Source organism: Mesoplodon bidens (assembly GCF_964165515.1).
Source record: "Mesoplodon bidens genome assembly, chromosome: 3".
NCBI lineage: Eukaryota > Metazoa > Chordata > Mammalia > Artiodactyla > Ziphiidae > Mesoplodon > Mesoplodon bidens.
Window position 1 is genome coordinate 1982840 of NC_138178.1, and position 23809 is coordinate 2006648.

A 23809-nucleotide genomic window follows, 5' to 3' on the forward strand; every position below is an offset into this window, starting at 1 on the left:
CCACTGCCACCCAGTTTTATGCTTAAGCAAAAACGTTTGCCTGTATTTTCTTTTCCACTTTTTTACCTCCCTCCTTCCATTTGTCATTAGTTCTTAGTAACTATTCTATATCAGATAGCAAGTGTTTCCTCATCCATTTTTATGCTGCATAAATTTCCATTGAATGGATAAATTAGAATTTGTTTAACCAGTCTCCTATTTTCAGACATTTTTTCCCAATTTTTTGCAATTACAAACAATGCTGCTAATAACATTTTATATTATCATTTGTTTTATGTATTAATGTCTCTGTAGGATGAATTCCTAGAAGTGGTGTTTTTGGGTCAAGAGTTTCATGAATTTGTAATTTTGAGAGTACTCCAAACTGCCTTCCCACCAATGTATGATAGTGCCTATTTATACCCTCACCAAGAGTGTATCAGTTTTTTTAATCTTTACTAATATCAGTTCAAAAATGGTGTCATGCTTTTACTTTGCGTTTTCTTTATTATGAGTAAGTTTTTTGAATTTGCTATTCTGCAAACTATTTACTTCATAAAAAATTTTATTGTCTTTTTTATTGTTTTGTAAGAACATTTTATATATTAGGGAAATTGGCTCCTTGACCATGAAGTGGTTGTATTTTTCTCTTGCTTGCCATTTGTCTCTTGACTTTACTATTGTGGTTTTTGCCATGTAGAAATGTTTTATTTTTACATGGTAAAAGGTTATCCATTTTTCGTTTAGAGTTAAGAAAGCCTTTTCCATTTCAGGAGTATTTAAAAAATTATCTCATGGTTTCATCTAATGTTTTTGCAATTACAGTGTGCTTGCAATGTTAGATGTAGCTAGAATTTATCCTACTATGGTATGTGAAATAGGTATCCATTATTTTTTAGATGGCTACCTAATTGTCCCAATACTATTTATCAAATAATACATGTTTCTCTCCTGGATTTTAAATCCTACTTTTATTATATAATAAATTCCAGTTTGTACTGGGGTCTCTTTCTAACCTTCTGTGTTCTTCTATTGATTTGTCTATTTATGTGTCCATTCCAAATGGTTTTAACAGACTGTTTAACCAAAATGTTTAAATTATAGCTTTATAATTTGTTTCAGCATCTGAAGGGCTTATATCCCTCCCATTACTTTTTTGTCTATTTACCTTTCTATATGAACTTTAGAATCAGCTTGCCAAGTTCCAAAAAACATCTGGTTGGTTTTTAAAATTGGGATCGTATTAAATTAGTAGATTAACTTAGGAAGAGTTAACAGCTACATGATGTTGAGTCTCCCTCCCAAGAACAGGGTAACTTTTTCATTTGTGTAGCTTTTCCTTCGTTTCGCTCAGGAGTGTGCTTCAAGTTTTCTTCACATAAATCATGCCCATTTCTTGTTGGGTGTATTCCTAGCTAGTTTATCCTTATTACTGCTACTATGAAAAGGGGGACTTTTCTTTCGTTGCGTCTTACGACTGACTGTTGTTGTTACTCTTCCCACTCTTAGCAGTGAGAAAACTGACACTAAGAGAAGTGACCTTCCAAAGTCTCACCAGTGGCAGGCAGCCGAGATGGAACTTGGCCTCAGATCTGATTCTGCCCGGATACCAACTTGTGGATACAAACCATCCACTGTTTAATATATACCTTGGTGAATAATGTGTATCATTACTATCGTGTATTTATTTCTTTTCTTTTGGAACTTAAAGGAATATTGAGACATGACCCAGCCCACTCTCATTTTATTGATGGGGAGAATGGGACAGGGCTATCAAGAAGCTGTCCAGCGTTTACAGGGGAAAGAAGGAAAAAGAGATCCCGTCTGGTCCTGTCACCTTTGTTTTACCGATTCCTGTTCCGTGAAGCAGCTTGAGGACATGAGGGCAGACTTTGTCCATTACAGCTGGAAATACTGCCTTGCAGCCTTGGTTTTGGCTTTCAAGCGGGTAATGTTATTTTCATCACCCCCTGCTGAATTTTTTCACAGAACTGCAGTGATAAGGGCTGCTTCTACTTTCTATATGTGTTTAAAACACTGTTTTGCTCTGCCACCCTAGAATGCACAGGAGAAAGGTTTTTTTTTTTTTTTTTTTTTTCGATGTCAGCACATTTCATTTCATTTTAAAATAACCACATCCTGGTTGACAGGGGCTTGGATTCTTCCAAGGAAGCCAAGGGTGGAGACGTGGTCAGTTAATACTGTCATTGGCCTGCAGAGGGAGCTCTGTGGTTTTCTTTTTCTCCAATGCACATCTGGCCCATTGGTTAATGTAGGGGAGTGACTTATGGACTATATAGTATTAGAGAGTCAAGTTAGCTTTTCCTTTCCCTACTGCTCTGCTATGTCATGGATCTCCACCCTGGGAGTGGGGGTCAGTGCACAGAGGGTTTTACTCACATGTGCTCCACAGTGCTCTGAATACATATACATATGTTCCCATATCCCCTCCCTCTTGCGTCTCCCTCCCACCCTCCCTATCCCACCCCTCTAGGTGGTCACAGAGCACCGAGCTGATCTCCCTGTGCTATGCGCTGCTTCCCACTAGCTACCTATTTTACATTTGGCAGAGTGGACATATATACACTGTCACTGATTTTTGTACAACTGATTCTTATTTGGATTTACCTGAATGCTTACCTATTTCGTTGCTGCTTACATTATATTTGTTTCTTTTGAATTTGATTACTTCTTCTTGAAGAAAATCCTTTAGTAGTTCCTTCAGTGAGAGTTAATGGGCTAAGTGCTCTCAGTCTTGGTTTGTCTGAAAATATTTTAAATTTTTCCTCACTTTTGAATCAGTGGATATAAAAATCTAAATTGTGAGTTATATTCTTCCAGCACTTTGAAGATATTATTCCACTGTATTCTGGCTTTTATGGCTGCTGCTATAGTATGTCTACAGATACAGCAAGAATGCTCCTGCTGGTTGCTTTTAAGCTTTTTCTCTTTGCTTCTGATTTGCAGTTTTACCAACATGTGTTCAGGTATAGTTGTGTTTTATTTATTTTGCTTACAATGTGTTGCACATCCTGAATCCGCAGATTCATATTTTTTATAAACTCCAGAAAATATTCAGCCATTCTCATTATGAGTACTGACCCTCCTCAGTCTCTTGATTCTTTCTTCCTGCAACTTTAATTAGATATATTTGGATGTTTTCATTCTATTTGAATATCTCTTAACTTCTCTTTCATATTTTCTACCTCTTGATCTGGGTATTGCATGTTGTATAATTCCCTCATATTTTCTTTCCTGTTCACTGAGTCTCTGATCAGCTGTATCTAATCAGATAAAACCTATCTGCTCAGTTTTTAACTTCAATTACTAGATTTTTATTTCTAAAACTTGTATTTGGTTACTCTTCATTTTTGCCTGGTTTCATTTTTGATAATGATTTATTCTTTTCTTACTTTTTTTTTTTTTTTTTTTTTTTTTTGCCGTATGCGGGCCTCTCACTGTTGTGGCCTCTCCCGTTGCGGAGCACAGGCTCCGGACGCGCAGGCTCAGCGGCCATGGCTCACGGGCCCAGCCGCTCCGCGGCATATGGGATCCTCCCGGACGGGGGCACGAACCCGTATCCCCTGCATCGGCAGGCGGACTCTCAACCACTGCGCCACCAGGGAGGCCCAATTCTTTTCTTACTTTTTGAATTCCTTCCTTTTTGACATTAATCATGTCACATATTTTCATTTTATAGTCTATAAGATTAACCAGTTATCTGAAGTTCTCAGGTTCTAATACTCTTTTTTTATGTCTGAGGGCTCTTAATCATAGCAGATTATTCCCTCAGGCATTTCACAAACAAGAGTTTTGTTTGTGAGCTCATCCTCTGTAAAAATATTGTGTAGCCTGAGTTTAGCACCCTGGGGATTTTCATTGGCTGGAACAAATTTCATATTCTTTTCTTAAATTGGGTTTTCCTGAACCATGCTGTTAGTGTGAAATTGAACCAAAATCTGCATGAAGAGTAGTTACCAATTCCCAGGAAGGATTTTTTTTTTTCTGACTCCCAGTGTGATAAGCAGTACACAAGCTTTCTTGTCATGTCTCTGTGATCTTACGTGGATATTTATCTAGTCTAACCTTTCATTGAGGGTGTGTTCTTTAAGGGCCCCCACTTGCTGTGGGCGTCTTGATCTCCCTTTTACTCATATGGGACCAAAACTCTTCCTTCCGTCTTGTCAGGAGTATTAAAATTCAAGCCTCAAGATTACATAGGCTGACAGCCCTACCTCTGGGACAATCACCGTATCAGCTCACATGCTCACTACTTTGGTCTTTAGCTTACTCTTTATTCCTTACTCTGGGGTTTCCTTTACTTTCCTTCAAGCTGTACTTAATGTCATATTTGTCCTATTTTATCTTGCAGTACCAAATACTTGTAATGGTTTGGTTTCCAAACCATATCTCTAAAAATGGAAGTCCCCGCTTTTTGTTCAATTGCAGCTGATGTAATTTTTCCTGTAGGCTCTAACGGGGACTTGAGGAGCCACCTGTGCTGGCTCCCCGGAGACACGAAAGCCCCCCTTCAGATGCAGTCTTCCTGATTCTTATGATGGAGGGAGGCCTTCATGATGCACAGGGAGCACAGCTGTGTGCTCTGGAGTGGGGCAACGCGCTCTGGGATGAAGGTGGAAGGCACAACTCAGGGCATACTGCACACGAGACAATGTGATGCAGCTACATCCCCAAGAGGAAGGAGAAAGCAAGGGCAGCGAGACGTGCCTGAGCCCCAGTGCCTTGAAATGAGCTCCATCCTTCTGGAAACAAGAGTCCGGTGAGGAAACTGAACAAATCCAAGGTGTCTCTTGGCCTCGGACAGGGGAGCTCACATAATCTGCATGGTGGAGAACACTGGCTGAGAGATGCAGATATCACCTTCTCGCTGCCAGAAAAGCAGTTCACAGCAGCCCTGGCTCTGAATCTGAGTACAAAGTGTTCCAGTTCAGAGGAAGAACAGTCACAGGTGTCACGCTGTTAATGGTCATTCTGACTCACAAAACTACAAACCATGTCTGCACCAGCCCAACCAATGAAGCCAGGAAGCGAACTTACTACGGGAGACAATCTATGGGAAGGACCATTGGATCATTTGCTCTTTTGAATTAGTCTCACCGGAACTCTCTGAGCTCCAGAGAAACACTTGTTAGAACTTAAATTTAAAAGGTTGAAATGGAAGACAGTTTTAGGAATAAAGAGGGAGTTTTAGGAAGAAAATGTAGGTCTTAGAGTGACAAGTATTTTTTTATTAATTGCATCACAGAGGGCCTGGAATTAACTGAATCAGATCAAACTTTTAGAAAAATGCATGTTCAGAAAAAGCTCCGGTAAACTTTCCAACAGCTCATTGATTTGGGGCTGAACCTCTGTAACATACCTGGAATATTGAAGAGGGCCTAGAATCACCTAGAAATATGTTTGTGCCCCGTGTAGCAACTATCTCATTATTTAATCTGTCTGAAATTAATATGCATAGCTTTGTGGGATTTCCTGGCCTTAGGTGTTGTGGCGAAAAGTACTATTCTACGTAATCTGTTTCCCTTTTCCTCCTGAACATACAGATAGAGTCCCTTTCCCAGACTCCCTTGCAATTCGATGTGATCACATGACTGACAGTGAGTGGGACGTGAGCAGGAGAACGTGTGCGTCACTCCCAGGCCTGAAAACTTTACACCCACTCTCCGATATGCCCTTTTCCTTCTCCCAGTGATTGGGGTGGCAACCCCCAGGCGACCCTGGAAGGCTCACGTTAAAGATGGCACGCCACCTTCAGCCTGGGTTCTTGTATGTCTGCGTGGAGCAGAGTGCTTCCCTGGACCTCCGTGGATGGTGCCCGTTCCCTTGTGCTGAAGCATTGCATGCTTGTGTCTGTTCTTTTATTACAGCCTTGCCAACCTGAACGAACACAGACCCTAACAAGGACACCAGGGTGTTGGCAGCCTGTGCAACCCCTGCGTACCTGCCCCAAGATGGAATGCTTGTTCCTAGTGTGACTTACGCAAGGTGCTCAGCAGTGTCTCTGGCCATCCTCCCCTGGAAAGAGGTCCTCTGCATCCCTTTGTCACCCAGCGCCCAGGGTCTGCACTCCTATCTCTCTCACCCACCGCAGCCAGATCGTCGACCAGCAGTTGTTCTAAATGCACAGAGATTTTGGATACATGCTTATTCAAACCCCCGGACACATGAAACTGGGCTGTGCGTTCCCCTGCCACACCCTCCTGGAGCACTGGGCTTTGTTTGAAGATTTTGGAGGAGAAAGAATATTATTTCCTATTAAAATAAACATTAATGGGCAGAATGCAAAAGTGGATGAATTTCAAAGACCAAGCCTAAGACTTCAAAGAGAGTTCAAGTTTGCATTTACAGTTCTGGATCAAGTACTCAGCCCTCCCCTGGGTGCTCATCCACTGTGATTTATTTATTTATTGTTATTCTCAGGGTTTTAGGTTTTAATCCAGTAGCCAAATATTTTCTTCCAATACAGGGAAGACACCTAATTCAAAGGTTGTCAGATGGTTTGTTCTTGGCCTCCCTTCTCTTCCCATCCCCTCTCCTCCCCACTGAAAAAAAAAAAAAGGATAAATTTACCACCCAAGCTTACAAACTACGAAGTAGGCTATAATGTGAGTCTCCCAGCTGAACCCTGGAAAGGGCCAGGCTCGCATGCAGCCTGTGACCTCGGGAACCTCCTCCCCCCACTTTTCATGAAGGTGGGAGTAGTTCTCAGGCCCAGGCCCCACTGCATTTCTTCACCCTCAACCCAGACCAGTCCCGAGTTTGTGACTTGGAGCTGCATGTGATCTGGCCATCTAACACAGAAGGGCCAGCTTCTGCCCTGAACGGTCTTGTGTTTAACTTTCAAAGTGGGCGTCCTTTTGTTTTTCCAAAAGTGCGTGTCCTCTTCTGATAGCCAGTGTATCTGCAGTTAACATCCACTTGGGAAGAAAACAACCTCTGGATCTGGTGGCAGATTAGCAAAGACCTTCTCGTTTTCTGGGAGTGGACCCTCCACCAGCAGCTCATTTTGGGGTCACCAACCCCATTTCTCTTGCTGAATTCACAGCCCTGCCTGTGGCATCCTCTTGAATTGCTGGACATGTGTTTACTTGACTCCGGTGAGGAAAGTACTCCCAGGGTCAGATTCGCTTTGCTTTCAGAAAGGGCCAGGATGAAGCTGGTGGAGATGGGCCAGCACCAAGCAGGGGTCCAGGAGGCAGCGCCTGCCTCGAGCTCCCTGAGGAAGGGGAGGTCTGAGGGGTGAGCATGGCCAGTATCAGAGGAGCTAGGACCCGTCTCCTGCGCCAGATCCTGCAGTGTGAGAGCTTCGCTTGGACGGGAGACAAAGCCAGAAGGCAGGAGAGAGGGGGATCAGGATGAGGTGCAGAAGTAGAGGCCACGGTAGGAGAGGCTGGAGTGACAGGAGTAGGAGGTGCATGGCCCAGGCGGTGGTCAGCCAGACTGTAAATATGGGATCATAAGACCTCTTTTGAGTTTTCAATAAGAAATCTTAGGTAAAGTGCCTAGTATATAATGGAAGCTAAATAAGTGTTAGTTATCTGAATGAAACATTATAAAGGGGCGGGGCTGTAGACCTGCTACCACTTCCAAGGCAAAAACATACGAATCATGAAAGACTGGGAGGAAAGAGCAAGCCTTTTATAAGAAACATAGTTTACAGTGTTACAAGAATAACGTATGTGAAAGCACTTCTCTTAAGAGACCTTAGAGCAATTTTAGGGTCACAGCAAAATTGAGGAGAAGCTACAGAGACTTCCCATGTACCCCCTCCTCCCACACACACCCAGTCACCCCGTCATCAACATCCCCCACCAGAGTGGGAAGTTTGTTACAACTCACGAACCTACACTGAATTGCCATTGTTACCCAAAGCTCAGAGTTTCCATTAGGGTTCACTCTTGGTGTTCTGTGGGTGTGGACAGTGTGTAGCCACATGTATCCGTCGTTATAGTATCACACAGAGTGCTTTCACTGTCCTACAAGTCCTCTGCACTCCGCCTGTTCATCCCTGTGCACTTCAGCCCCTGGCAACAACTGACCGTTTTACTGCCTCCGCAGTTTTGCCTGTTCCAGAATGTCATGTAGTCAAAACCATACAGTGTGTACCCCTTTCAGATTGCCTTCTTTCACTTAGTCATATGCATTTAAGTTTCCTCAATGTAGTTTCATGGCTTGAGAGCTCATTTCTTTTTACTGTTGAATAATAATCCATTATCTGGATGGACCACAGTTTGTTTATTCATTCACCCACTGAAGGACATCTTGTTTGCTTCCAAGTTTTGAAAGTTATGAATAAAGCTGCTATGAACATCTGTGTAAAGGTTTTTGTGTGGACATAAGTTTTCAACCCCTTTGGATAAATACCAAGGACCACAATTTCTGGATCATATATGGTAAGAGTATGTTTAGTTTTGTAAGAAGCTGCCAAAATGTCTTTCAAAGTAGGTGTTCCATTTTGCATTCCCACCAGCACTGAATGAGAATTCTTCTTATTCTGCATCCTTGCCGACATTTGGTATTGTCAGTATTTTAGATTTTGGCCATTATAATGTGTGTGTAGTGATAGCTCATCGTTATTTTAATTTGCATTTCCCTGATGACATATGATGTGGAGAATCTTCTTACATGCGTATTTGCCAACTGTATATATTCTTTGATGAAGGGTCGCAAGATATTTTACCCATTTTTAATCAAGTTGTTGATTTTCTTGTTGACTTTTAAGAGTTCTTTCTGTATTTTGGATAACAGTTCTTTATCAGATGTATCTTGAGCAAGTATCTTTTCCCCATTTGTGGCTAGTCTTCTTATTCTTGTGACATTGTCTTTTGCAGTGCAGAAGTTTTAAATTTTAATGAAGTCCAGCTTATGCATCCTTTGTCTTATGGATTATGCTTTGGTATTTTATCTAAAAAGTCATCGCCATACCGCAGATTATTTAGGCTTTCTATTATGTTATCTTCTAGGTGTTTTATAGTTTTGCATTTTACATTGAGGTCTATAGTCCATTTTTGAGTTAATGTTTGAGAAGGCTGTGAGGTATGTGTTTAGATTCATTTTTTTGCATGTGGATGTTCAGTTGTTCCAGTACCATTGGTTGAAGACTACATTTGCTCCATTGTATTGCCTTTGCTCCTTTGTCAAAGATCATTTGACTATATTTATGTGGTTCTATTTCTGGGCACTGATTTATTTGTCTGTTCTTTTACCAATAACACACTGACTTGATTACTGTAGCTTTGTAGTAAGTCTTGAAGTTGGATAGTGTTAGTTGTCCAACTTTGTTTTTTTCCTTCAATATTGTGTTGGTTATTCTGCTTTTCCATATAAACTTTAGAATCAGTTCGTTGATATTCATGAAATAATTTACTAGGATTTTGACTGGGATTGCACTGAGTCAAGTTGGAAGAACTGACATCTTGACAATACTGAATCTTCCTATCCATGAACATGGAATATTTCTCCATTTATTTAGTATTTCTTTGATTTCTTTCATCAAAATTTTGTGGTTTTCCTCATATAAACATCATACATATTTTTGTTAGATTTATACCTAATAATTTCTTTTTTGGAGTGCTAATGTAAATGATATTATGTTTTTACTTTCAAATTCCATTCATTTATTGCTGACATATAGGAAAGAAATGGCCTTTTTTTATATTAATCATGTATCCTGCAACCTTGCTATAATTGCTTATTAGTTTCAGGAGTTTTTTTGTTGACTTTTTCAGATGGATGATTATGTTATGTGCAAACAAAAATAGTTTTATTTCTTCCTTCCCAATCTGTATGCCTTTTATTTCCTTTTCTTGTCTTACTGCATTAGCTAGGACGTCCACTATGATATCACAAAGATGTGGTAAGAGGGAAATCCTTCCTTGTTCCTGATCTTAGAGGAAAAGCTTTTTGTTCCTGATCATTAAGTATGATGTTAGCTGTAGGGCTTTTGTAGGCTTCTATCAGTTTGAGGAAGTTCCCCTCTATTCCTAGTTTCCTGAGAGTTTTAATCATGAATGGGTGTTGGATTTTTGTCAAATGCTTTTTCTACATCCATTGATATGATCATGTAATTTTTCTTTTTTAGCCTTTTGATGTGCTGGAATTCACTATTTGATTTTCAAATGTTGAATCAGCCTTGCATATCTTGGATACATCCCACTTGGTCATGGTGTACAATTATTTTTATACACTGTTGAACTCAATTTGCTAGTACTCTGTTGAGAATTTTTCATCTCTGTTCATGAAAGATATTGGTTTGTAGTTTTCTTCCCTCATAATGTCTTCATCTGGTTTTGGTACTAGAGTAATGCCAGCTTCACAGAATGAGTTAGGAAGCATTTCCTCTACTTCTATCCTCTGAATGAGATTGTAGAGAATTGGTATGATTTCTTCCTTAAATGTTTTGTAGAATTCAATCCATCTGGGCCTGGTGCTTTCTGTTTGGGAAGGTTGTGAATTATTGAATCCATTTCTTTAGTAGACACGGGTCTATTCAGATTGCCTATTTCTTCTTGGGTGAGTTTTGGCAACTTATGTCTTTCAAGGAATTGATCCATTTGACTCAGGTTATCAAATTTATTGTCATAGAGTTATTGAAAGCACTTTTTAAACTATAAAGAGCTACATAAATCTGAGGACATTTTGTTACTATTGTCATGGCACTAGTCTGAGTTAGATCTTCATTCTTTAAAGATTCATTCATTCGTTCATTAGACATTTATTGGGCATTTGCTCTGTGCCAGGCATTTGTTTAACTTTTAGCAGCAACCAGTAAAGCTGTGGCATCTGCCCTCCACAGACCTTGTGGTCTTATGGAAGAGATAGACAGTGACAGTTATACAGGGATGAAAGTTAAAGAACCACAGGGTGCTACAGCAGGGCTCCAGAGCAGAGGCCCAACTCTCTAGGGAAGTCAAGAGGCCTCCTCAGAAGTGATGACTTAACTAAACTAGAACTACCTGGAAGTCAAAGCCAGGGAAGGGGCCTGGGAGCATGCAGGTATCCCAGTGTTCCAGGCAGAGAGAACTGTGCAAAGGCTGGTGATGGGAGAGAGCAAGGCATAGAGAAGAACTTAGAGACCAGTGTCAGTAACATCAGACTAGGAGAAGAAAAGGGATCGAAAAGAAAGGACTAGAACTTTATTAAAAAATGAGGCGCATACAAATTCTCTTTGGAGGGGATGATAAATGTTTCAGAACACACCTCCTGGGACTGCTCTGAGAGATCTGAGAAATGTAAAGCACAAGCTCTGAAGCAGGTTCACTGGGGTTCCCCAGGGAGCTCTGAGTGTTGCAGCCACTGGTTGGTGCAGTGTCAGCGGCTCAGGCTGGGAACCACCGCTTCCGAGGAGGAGGAGAGGGCCCTCCGCGCCCTGCTTCTGCCCATGCTCAGGGTGTGTTGCTGGGGCTGATGGGGCAGGGTGCTGGTGCTGGGGCCACCCCACTGATGAGCCCCACTGCAGCACTGAAACGCTGTGGCTACAGAAGTCTGCAGGACTTCTCCAGAGGTTCCATGAATTTTCTGTGGCATCTGTGGATGCCAGAGGGCAAGATCTGTTCTTCGACATTTGCTCCCTAATTTTCACAGGGACCCAAAATCAAACCAGGCCGTCATCCAGGAGTTCTTTGGCCTCATTTCACATGGCTTTATGTTTTTAAGGTTCTTTTCCTCCAAAGAATTAAAATATTTTATAGACTTCAGGTAGTAGCCTCATCAGGGATCAAAGACGTGATATTCACACAGGTGGCATTTGGGGAAACAGTGGTGAGGGCAGGCAGTTGGCCCTGCAGGCATGCTGCAATGACCCAGGACTTTGAATCAGGCCCACCAGGGATTTAAATCCTGCTTTGCCATTTTCTTGCAGCTACATGACCTTGGGCAACATCTTCTATGAGCCTCAGTTTCCTTGTGTGTAAGTAGGATAATAATGTTCCATTGCAGGTTTGTTACAGAGTGTATATTAAGTGCTCAGCAAAATGAACTCCTACTGCTTTCAGCTTCCTAGTCTGTACATCCTGGAAACGTCTGCAGGTGTACCTGTGGGGGTGGGTGTGGGTGGATGGGCTGCAGCACCGCCTCCTTCCCTGATGCACTTTGTGCTTCCTAAGAAACCAAAATGGCGGCTTCATGTATTGGCTTTGCCAACTGAGAGCTACTCTCCACGGATTTGCTGTTCTTACAGGCCTGGTGCTCTTAAGTAAATGATCCCTGATTATTGGCAAGGCATCTTAGGGTCCACTACAAATTGAGAGCATCCTGGAGCCTGAGCAGCCTCTGCTAGGGTCTGGATTCAGCCAGCATTCTCTTCATCCCACAAGTGCCTCCTCAGCCAAGAAAGATTCAAGGCAACCAGTATACGGTAACACATCATGAGGCTGTGAAAATATTGCCTCAAATGCAGGGTATAAGATTTCGATCACACTGGTAGAAGTGGGTTTCAAATATGGCTCTGAACAACTTTGCAGTCAGTGTGAAAAGGAAAGCAGATTTAGCCAGCTTGTGGAACCATCCAACAAATACCCATCCCGCAAAGCCAAGTCCCCAGGATGAAAAGGAGCATGAAGTGTTTTCAGCTGTATTAAGTGTATATGAATTTAGTAGCTGTTAAGGACTTGGGCATTCTGTGGAAATGGGTACTTGTTGGGTTATGCAAAAGCAACTATCTTTGATTGGGATTGAGATATGCACAATACTATATATAAAATAGGTAACTAATAAGGACCTGCTGTAGAGCACAGGGAACTCTACTTGATATTCTGTAATGACCTATATGGGAAAAGAATCTTTAAAAAGAGTGGATATAGGTATATATATAACTGAATCACTTTGCTGTATACCTGAAACTAATACAACATTGTAGGTCAACTATACTCCAATAAAAATTAATTAAAAAAACAAAATAGATAATAAGGAAAAAACAGCAACTATCTTATGCTTGAGCTCAATACATCTATAATCTGATTTTTCAAGGAAATAAGTTTATGTGAAGTTGCAATAGAAGATATTTTAAACAAATTTCATGGGAAGAAATGAGGTATCATCATGCCCTAGCCTGTTCTCGACTCTTGAGGGCCCTTCAACCAGCATCGACAAGTCTTATCTACCCTTCATTGCACAGAAATAAAAATCTAGGGACTCTCACCAAAAAAGAGGAAAGCCAGCATATGTATATATTTTAATGCAACTAGCTTTGACCACACCCTTTCAAAGTTATTGAGGTTTTTGCCAGTAGTAAGTTAAAAATTGTCAATTTATTATTTTTTATTTTATTATTATTTTTAAAGGGAATGTCTTGTTTGCAGGACCACTGAGTTCTTCTACGCTGTCCCCTTGGTGGGGGGTGTGGAAGGAGGGGTGAGAGACACTATGATGTGTTACAGTTTCCTGTGGCCTCCTGTTTCTTTTTTTTTTTTAATAGTTAGCCATTCCTTTTTAAAAATTATTTATTTATTTATTTATTTATTTGGTTGCCCCGGGTCTTAGTTGCGGCACGTGGGCTCTTTAGTTGCGGCATGTGACCTCTTAGTTGTGGCATGTGAACTCTTAGTTGTGGCATTCGAACTCTTAGTTGCAGCAGGCATGTGGGATCTTTTTCCCTGACCAGGGATCGAACCCGGGCCCCCTGCATTGGGAGTGTGGAGTCTTAACCACTGCGCCACCAGGGAAGTCCTAAAAATTGTCAATTTAGCAGGAACTTGAAAAATATGTGATTCCAGTCCATGCTGTGAGACCAGGATTCTCTGGCTATTTGGGACTCTCTTAGGGTCACATGTGGTGCTTTCAAATCCCGGGTAACAGAAGAGGCTCCTTGGGGAGAGGCTGAGCCTGGAGGACCCAAATGGGTCTCAGGACACTAGCTGGGTAGTGCTTCTCTGAGCGCTGTGGGAGAGTGAGGGAGGCAGAGGTCGTGCAGGTAACCGGGTACATGGGGGCAAGGGGTGTAGGCAGGTGAAACAAGAGGCCACAGAAAGGCTTCCCTTAACAATAGCCAAAAAAAGCCAAAGCACTCTCCCGGAAACTGGGAAGCATTACTCTCTTTCATTAAATTATTTTAAGCTTCCCTCTCAGAGCCCGTATCTCAGCCCCAGATTCCTATCCTTTCACTTGTTTTGCTGCCTGCTCGTCCTGGTTGTACCATTGACAGACGCCTGCTCCGTCTCTCAAAGGCAAGTCCTACTTACCTCCCTCCCAGCTCTTTGTTCTGAAGAAAAGGTCCTCTCATCCTGCAAGCTTTGCCTCCATGGACACTTGGCTGCCCTGGAAAAGGGCTCCTTGCTTTTGTAACGAGTGCTTGGGAGGATGTAGGTCACGTTTGCCCTTTTGAGTTAATGAGACGCGCTCAGAATCAGAGTGAACTTGACCGTGGCGCAGTGTTCCTCCCCAGCTCTGGGGGAAGTTTCTATTCTTATCTAAAAACACAGATCAATCCTTTCTCTTTCCTGCAGTAACTTAATTGTATTTTTCAAAGGTATTATCACCAATACTTTCCCTTCAACTTCTTATTTTGAAAATTTTCAAGCATACAGAAAAATGGAAATAATAAAAAAATGAAACCCATGTGCTCTTGGACTAGATTCACCAATTCTGCCTCATTTGCTTGCTTTCTTTGGCTCTCTCTCTCCCTCCCTCTTTTTTCTCTGAGTTTATATACATATATTAGCTTTTTTCGCTGAACTATTTGAAAGTAAATTGTAGTCACCACGCTGGTTCACTTCTAAATACTTCAGCGTGAATCTCCTTAGAATTAGAATATTCACTTACATAACTCTGATGTCATTATCCTACCTGACAAAATGAACAATATTTCATTATATCATCTCATATGCAGTCGGTACTCCTTTGTTCAATTCAGGATCCTATTAAGTTTCTTTATGATACAACAGTCCACTTGCTTTTATGTCTTTGTGACATTGTATTTTTTGAAGAGTGCAGGCCCATTGCCTTGTACAGCATTCTACCTTGTAGACTGATCTGTGTCCTCATGGTGGTGTTTGCTTTGTTTTTGGTAGTGCCTGTGTTTTTGCCATAACTTGGAGTAAAGACGAAATGTATAGTTAGATTACGGTTAAATAATTCTCTGAAGAATGTTACATGGGTGGTGTTGAGAACTTGTATTTCATTATAAGAGTAACAGGATGTTAGATTGTCCTAATATTTGTGATGAAATTTCATTTTTTCGGCTAAGGCTGTGGCCACCAGACCCCTCCACTATATAGATAGATTTTCTTTTTCAAATTTGTAAATCATTGGGGGTGGTGAATACTTTGGGATTGTGTGAAGAGAATGTCACTAGCAATATTTTGTCCAACAATTTAAGAATCCGTGATGATCCCTGCCTGTATGAGTTATTACATTGTGGCTGCAGGTTGATGATTTTTTTAAATTGTGCAGTCTATTTTATATTTATTAGCTGGCATTCTGTAAAAGAAGAGCTTTCTCTCTCTCCGCCTCCGTTTCTCTCTCTCCCTCTCACTCCCTCCCCATACCCCTCTTTGCATATCATTATAAATTCATGATTTTTGCAGTTTAACTTGTTATAAACAATGACCATCATTTTTCTAATGCCCAGGTTGTCCTAAATTTCACCAGTGGGAGCCCCTTTATTTGGGCCCCATAACCATTTATGTGACCCCATGAGTGTTTGATCACCAGTTTGTTTTCTAGCACCAGTTGTCCCAGACTCATCTCGTGCTTTCTCTGACCAAGATCTGGAATCAGCCATTTCTCCAGGACACCCTGGTTTCTTGTAATGGGGAGAAGCATTTAGAAACCAAAATCTGGGTGCCGTGTGTGCTCATGGCTACTAGCCATTTCACTGAACAAAGCTGGCAGATATATTTTCAAAATAATCATGAGCTCTTAATGAATTTCCCACACAAAGGTCATAGTATAAGGCTTTTCCTTATCTTTTATAATTTCATCTCTTTTTTTTCTTACAGAGAAACTTTTGTTTCTTAAGAAGATTAATATAATTACCTTTTGCCTTATCCAGAATAAAAATAAAATTGTTTTAGAATTATAATACTGTATCGGTCAGGGTTCCTCTAGAGAAACAGAACCAGTAGGAGGCATATATATATATATATATATATATATATATATATATATATATATATATATATACATATATATATATATCTTTTTCTTTCTCTCTCTCTTTCTCTGTATGAGATTTGCTATAAGGAATTGGCTCACATGACTATGGAAGCTGATAAGTTCCAGGATCTGCAGGGTGAGTTGACAAGCAGGAGACCCACAGACAGCCAATGGTGTAGTTTCAGTTCAAAGACTGGCCGGCCTGAGACCCAGGAGGAGTCAGTGCTTCAGTTTGAGCCCACAGGCAGGGAGAAAATCATGTCCCTGCTTGTAGACCACCAGGCAAGAGGAGTTCCCTCCTACTCGAGAAAAAATCAGCCTTTTTGTTCTATTCAGGCCCTTGATGGCTTGGATGAGACACACCCACATTAGGGAGAGCCATGTGCTTTACTCAGTCTACCAATCAAGTGTTAATGTCATCCAAAAACATTCTCAAAAACTCACCAGTGAAGGGGACACATAAAATTAATCATCACAAACACCAGCATTACAACTATCCACAAACCTAGCAAGTTTCAGCTTTCTTTGCCATTCTTTTTGACCTTAGAATGTATTCCATTACAGATGTTAGAGATAAAAGTGACTTGGATTAGTCAGAATTAGAAGCTCCTTAAAATCAAAAGTTACTTGAAATAGTTATTTTTCCAAGTGTGGCTATTTTATCAACTTGATATATATTTAAGTTTATTCGCTTCTGTTTGTATTCAGTTTTAGAGTTTAAAAAATCCATTTGGATTTAATTTTGGGGTTTTTTGAATATATAAAATGTTTATATGGTCCAAAATAAAAAAGATATAAAGAAGTATACTCCAAGATATCTCACTTCCACCCCTACCTCCCTTCCTGATTCTACGCACTCATCAAATTTATCATTCTTGTGTTTCTTTTTGCAAATACACTACATAATATTGATATTTACTGGGATCCTTTTCTAATAGAACCATCTCTATTGATCAGTAAAGTATCACAAGTCCACTCTAGACATTTCATAAAAGGCAGAGCAGCACTTAAGTAGCACAAAAACATCTGGACACAGGTTGTTTGATAACTTCTTGTTAACTAACTGACCTTAGTCAGATATTCATATGATTATATTTAGATTTGGTTCACTGGAATTTTCTTCAGTTTTTTTTAAACCCCATACATATCTTGTTATTTTGATTTACATGATTTAATTATTATTTCTATTTTAGCAAACACATTTCCTCTCTAAATTCAGTATTTCCTGACAAGGATGAGACCCTGGAGAATAGAACACAGGAAGTCATGAGGTACTTTCTTTGTCTACTTAACAGAGAAGAGGCTTCAGTTGTACTAGTAACGCCAGGAAAGACCTGCACCTCAGCCCCCCCCCCCCCCCGATTCATGGGAGGAAGTGCTCATCTCCACAGGCCAGGATGTAGTCTGACAGCCAACTCCCTAGAGGAGGGAAGGGCTGAAAACACCCAGGCTATCAGTAGCATCTCACTGTTGCTTTTAGCCTAGCCAGGTGGTACACAGTTGCAATCAGTCATATTTCTCAGGCTAAATATGAAAGCCCAGTTGAGATTGTACAAGGGATGCATTATTTAAAGGAACAGACAGAAAATGACAATAGGGCTGGGTCTGGCTTTTTAAAACTATCCATTTCACGTTTGTACAGTACTTCACTTGTTGGAAGTGTTTTCCCCTGTATGATCTCAACTGGTGGCTATGGTAACTATGAAAAGTAGGGCAGGAATTATTATGCCTTTTTAAAAGATGACAAAACTGAAGGTGGTAAAACCAGAAATGCCTGGCCAACCAGCCATGGAGCTGGGGCTCAGAGAGAGACTTCCCAGGAAGTCATTGATCTTTCCTTTGTATGTTAAGTAATGGTCAAGTACGGACAAAGGTTTTGGAGAGGGCAAATTCTCTCTAAGCCAAAGTCTTACATAAAGCCAAGAACCTTGTGTTACAAATACTCAGTATGTTAGTTATCTATTGCTGTGTAACAAATAACCCCAAAACAGAGTACATTAAAATAATAAACACAGGGGCTTCCCTGGTGGCGCAGTGGTTGGGAGTCTGCCTGCCAATGCAGGAGACACGGGTTCATGCCCCAGTCCGGGAGGATCCTGCGTGCTGCGGAGCGGCTAGACCCGTGAGCCATGGCCGCTTAGCCTGTGCGTCCAGAGCCTGTGCTCCGCAACGGGAGAGGCCACAACAGTGAGAGGCCCGCGTACCGCAAAAACAAACAAATAAATAATAATAATAATAATAAACACGTATTACCTCAAGTTTCTGAAGGTCAGGATTCTGTGTGTAGTTTAGCTAATTATCTGTGACTCTTCCTCTCTAAGATAAAGATATATTTCCATAAGATACAGTGTGTGCACACACATGCACACATGTGCACACACACACAAATTCAAATACCTCAGATTGATTAAATCAGAATCTCTGGGGTCAGGCAGGCATCAGGAGGATTCTAAAGCTTCTCAGGTGTTTGTAATGTGCAGCCATGATTGAGAGCCATTGCCCTAGCCTTTGGTTTATGTTTTTGTGTGTGTGTGTTATTTTCTCCAGAAAATGGAAAATTCAGTGGGAGACTATTTTTATTCCTTACCCAGTTTGTATCCAAGCTGCATCTTCATAAAGGATGAAGATAGGCATGTGATACTTAATAAGTACTTCATAATACTTAATAAAAAGTGGTTAAGAGAGATTTGGTGCGTCAGCCTTCTGTTGATAATCCCCTGTGTGTAGAAGTGTATTCAGAGCCCATGTGGGGAGGATGTCATTGTCTCACTCCTTCCTCTTTTTGAAGGATCTGTTAGTCATTGACTCTCTTGGTCTTTTTCTATGTGGAAATATCTTTAACTTCACTCTTGTATGATAGTTTAGTTAGGTGTAGAATTCTAGGTTGACAGTTATTTACCTTCAGCACGTCTGAGATATATAACTGCCATTGAGAAGAGTAATTTTAGCTAAATTATTATTCCTTTGTAAGTCACATATATTTTTTATCTTGTTGCATTTGTTTTATTTTCGATTTATATTATGGAACTTAGTGAGAATTTAGGAGGTCTGTATGTGTGGGAATCACATATCGCCTGGCTTGAGAGCTTCTTCCTTGAGAGAGAAGAGATTTCTTTCTGCCAGATGCTTTGGAGCTTATCAATGGACCAAAATAACATTTTATGTTAATTTCTAATCTTAAACATTACAGACTATGAGGGTGTTATTGTTTCAAATCTCAAATCTGCATGTGAGCAGGCCTATGGTTTATAAAATCTTAGAGGAACATTATTTTTCTACCCAGTCTCCAAGCTAAGACAGGCAAACGTCCTTGTTGTTTACCTGTGTTTGTGGACAGATTTTTTCAGACTTTCTGTAGCCCTTAAGAATTCCAATTTTATGTGGAATTATTTCCAACTCCTCACCTTATTTGTGGGATCCCTTGATTACTGAGTCTAAAATCCTATGCTCTACCTTCCACCTCTTGCCATTGCATTCACTGCTATGATAGTCAGTGCCTTCTCAGTTCAGGCTCTGGGAATATACCTTAATTTTGTGCACTTAGCTTCATATCTGAAAAAAATACATTTAATCTATTATTACTAGGTGTGTGTGTGTGTGTATTTGTTTTCAAGTTATCTGATGTACTATCTTGCCCTACTATTTTTGTTGTAATTACTTCCTTTAACCTCTGCCATTTTAGTCATGATTTCTACAAAAGTTGTTTAAATAAGATAAAAAATTAACAGGTGGCTAGGAGATTTTTATGAGTGTGCCTCTATTTTTTTTTTTTTACTTCATTTCTAATTTTATAGCACTGAAGATAATGAGGTCCACTTTCATTCTATCAGTGCTTAGAAATATAGTGATTCTCTGTTTTCAGGGTACAAAGTCATATATTTGTATATATAAATATAAATTATATAAATGTATATATATATATATGTATAAATGTGTGTGTGTGTGTGTTCAACCTTACAGTTAATTGGGTTTGGATCCTCACCTTTTTGTCCTTTAGAGCTGCCAGGACTGAAAGGAATTATTTAAATTCTCCTACTATTATTGTATTTTTTGTTTATTTTTCCATGATTGTTCTAGTTACATGTAAAATGTCTTTGTTGCATTTTTTGTTGTGCTGTCTTTTTTGTTATTATTGTTCTGTTGTCATTTTGTACATAAAGAATGGACAGTTATATCCTCATTTTGAACCATTCCCTTAATCATTATAAATTGCTCCCTTGGTTTCATTTAATGCTTTTCTGTCTTGACTTCAACCTTATCTCCTATTAAAGTTAAAATCTCCACTTGCTTTTGTTAGCATTGACCCAGTATATCTGTCCATCTTTTTATTTTTAGTATTTCTGGTTCAATTTATTTTAGATACTGCTCTTTTGTGTACTATATAGTCAAGTTAGCTGTTTTAACATAATCTGGGAGTGTTTTTCTAGGTTAGAAAAACACTATTTTTGCTTGTTCTTATAATAGATATAATTGGTCTTAATTTTTCATCTTCTGTGTCTGTACTTCAGCTTTATTTTTCCTTCTTTTTTTATACTGTTTTCTGTTACTTCTTTGTATTATTTTATGTTATGTTTTATTCTCCTAGTAATTTGGAAAGTTTATAGATGTGTTTTCATTTTTCCTATTGGTTCCCCTTATAATGCTTTAGTCTGTTTAACCTCTTATATATTGATTTTATAATGTTCTCACTGTCAATATCTATTATATTCTACTTTTACAATCCATTGTTCCCCTCCCCCTTCTTTTAACTGTCATACCTGGTCATTATATACTTCTTTTTGCTCTCTCATTTTGGGGACCCCTTTTTGCTAGAAATAGTAAACTTCAGCTGGTATTTTGTCTTTACCCACTTTAGGCTGCCAGGACAAGATGAGAAACTAACAAACATGCACTTCCGCCCAAGAGTCCTACTCCCCCCCCCCCCGCCCCATTGTTGTTCATTCTGGCATTGACTTTTGTGACACTGACCTCAATGTCTCTTCAGTCGTGACATGCTCAGGACAAACCTGTGGCGTAGTGGATCCCAAACGCTGGGTGCCTAAGGACCACCTGGCCCGCAGAGGTTTATGTTCTCTGATTGCGTTCCCTTCCCCGCCCACATGTAAATGAATCAGACCGTAGGCCTAGGCAGGCTCCAGGAGTCTGCGTTTTAAGCAAGTACCCCAAGTGAGTGTGTTGCAAGCGTTCTGGAGGCCTCACTGTGAGAGTGTGCTTCTCTAGAGACTCACATTGCTCTGAGGCCTGAGAATTCACTGCCTTGTGCAGTGACCAAGAGCTGGCAGTGACAGGCGCATGGAGTTGCTACTGTATGCTGTTTCTCCCACTTACACGTTTCATGCCGCTTCTTAGTTGCCTTCATACAAACTGAGGACAAGAATGGTGGTGGCGTGCCAGGTAAACCACTGAGTTAGTGTTTTTAACCTCAGTGACTTACTTATCTACGCTATTCTTCACTGAGTAGAAAAGACGTGATAACAGCTCGTTTATGCCACAAGTAGCCCCTGACCCATGCGTAAAGATGGCTTTATAACATTCAAATTGAGTTTTGTGTTTTTCCAGTAAAATGAAGAAGAGTGACGTGTACATATCCCTGAGAGATGGCCTCATATGGTGGCCGAGTTGCCGGCTCTGCCACGAGAGTCCGGAGTTCAAATCCCCATCTCACTACTTACGAGCTTGGCCAGTCTCTCACTTACTCCAAGCCAGCGTTTCCTCATCTATAAATGAGGAGGAAGGTGGTTCTAGCTCCCTCACAGAACTCTTGTTAGGATTAAATGAGATAACACATGTAAAGTGATTGAAACAGTGCCTGGTCCAGAGTAAACCCTTATTGTTATCATCATCCAGAGGAATGGCTATTTAAGTGCAATTCCTAATATTTAGGAAGATTATTGGCAGTTTTTTACACAGATGGAAAGCTTGGATACCTCAAGATTTTATTATCTTGAGGCAAATTCAAACTCCTTTATCTCATCGTCCATCTGTTCCCTTTCTCCATGCTCCTAGGAACCACCGGATTCAATGGAGCCACTATATTCAAGGAAAGATATCGGGGTCAGATGAAAGGAACTGAAGAAAGTTCAAGTATTTTTGCTGGAACTGTTAGCATTCTGTGAAAGCTTTCTCTGGTTTGAGTGTGGGGTGGATGTTTGGTGAATATTGAGGTTTTGCAGAGCAATGTGGGGCCATCCAGGGGACAAACAGGAAGCATGGGCACCTCTCCTGGCTCTTTGACTTTGATTTCAGCATCCAACTCTGCGCTCCCATTTCTGGTGAGAACAATAATACCTGTCCCATGTTCTGCTCAAAGATCGTGTTGGAATGAACAGAATGTCTGGAGGGTAGGGACAGATACCATCACTGTTATCAGGGCTTTCACAATAGCTTCCCTCCTTTGTTCCAGCTATAAGGCTAGACACTATAGCCAGGGAAGCTGGGGGTCTGGGGGGAGGTTGTCCCCACTCTTGAGGCTACACTGTGAAGTGTGGACAGGACAAACCACAGTTACTAGTGGCTCCCTTTCCAAGGCTGTTAAGGCTGCACCTGGCTCTCATTTCCATCCCTTTCTGATTTTTTGACCCCTTCACTTCATCAGCTCTTTCCTCCCATCTTGTTCCTTTTCATAGCTGCTCTCTCTCCAGTGGCTTTCCTCGCTCCAGTCTCCCCATCCTCCACAAAACCTTTCCTAGATCCGCTTCCGCTCTCGACACCTGTCCTGTACCTGCCCTTCACTGGCTTCCACAGTCTCACGTGCTGCCCTAGACGTTTCTCCAGGCACACTTTGCTCTGCTCTTCGCCATCTCATACCCGTCCCTTGACTTAACAGTCAGTTAGGAGTGGCCTCCAGTCACCAAACCCACTGGACGCTTTTCCATCCAGTCTCTTCAGCAGCATTTGGACACCCTACCTCCTTTGGTTTCTGCACCTGAGTGCTGTCCTGGTTTTCATTTCTTTTCTTTCTTTTTTTTTGGGGGGGAGGGGGTCCAATTATTCCCCTCTTGTTAAGATGACATAAATGGAAATGACATTTTTCAAGATTCTCTTTTTGATCTTTTTCTCTTGTTACACTCATTTGTCCCTTGGCGATGTCATCCTCTTTCATGTCTTCAAATCTGGGACAAATCAGCTAAGAGTGGCCATCTAGGTCCCTGGTACCAACTGCCCACGTCGATGTTGTGTTTGTTTTTTATCCTTCTTTCCATGAATGTGGTGCATCACATTTACTGATTTTTCATATGTCAAAACATACTTGAATCTCAGGACAAATCTCACTTGATCATGGTGTATGATCCTTTTAATATGTTATTGAACTTTGTTTGGGGTATTTTGCTGAGGATTTTTGCATCTATGCTCATTAGGGATACTGATATGTAATTTTCTTGTCTTCAGTGTCCATGTCTGGCTTTGGTATCAGGGTAACAGTGGCCTCATAAGATGAGTTAGGAAGTGTTCCTTCTTCTTCAATTTTTTGAAAGAGTTTGAGAAGAATTGGTATTAAGTTTTATTTAAATGTTCAGTAAAATTCACTGGTGAAACCATCTGGTCCAAGACTTTTCTTTGTTGGGAGGTTTTTGATGACTCATTCAGTCTCCTTACCCATTATTGTTCTGGTTATATTTTCTATTTCTTCATGATTCATTCTTGTTAAGTTGTATGTTTCTATGATTTTACCAGTTTCTTCTAGGTTATCCAATTGGTTGTCTTAGAACTGTTCATA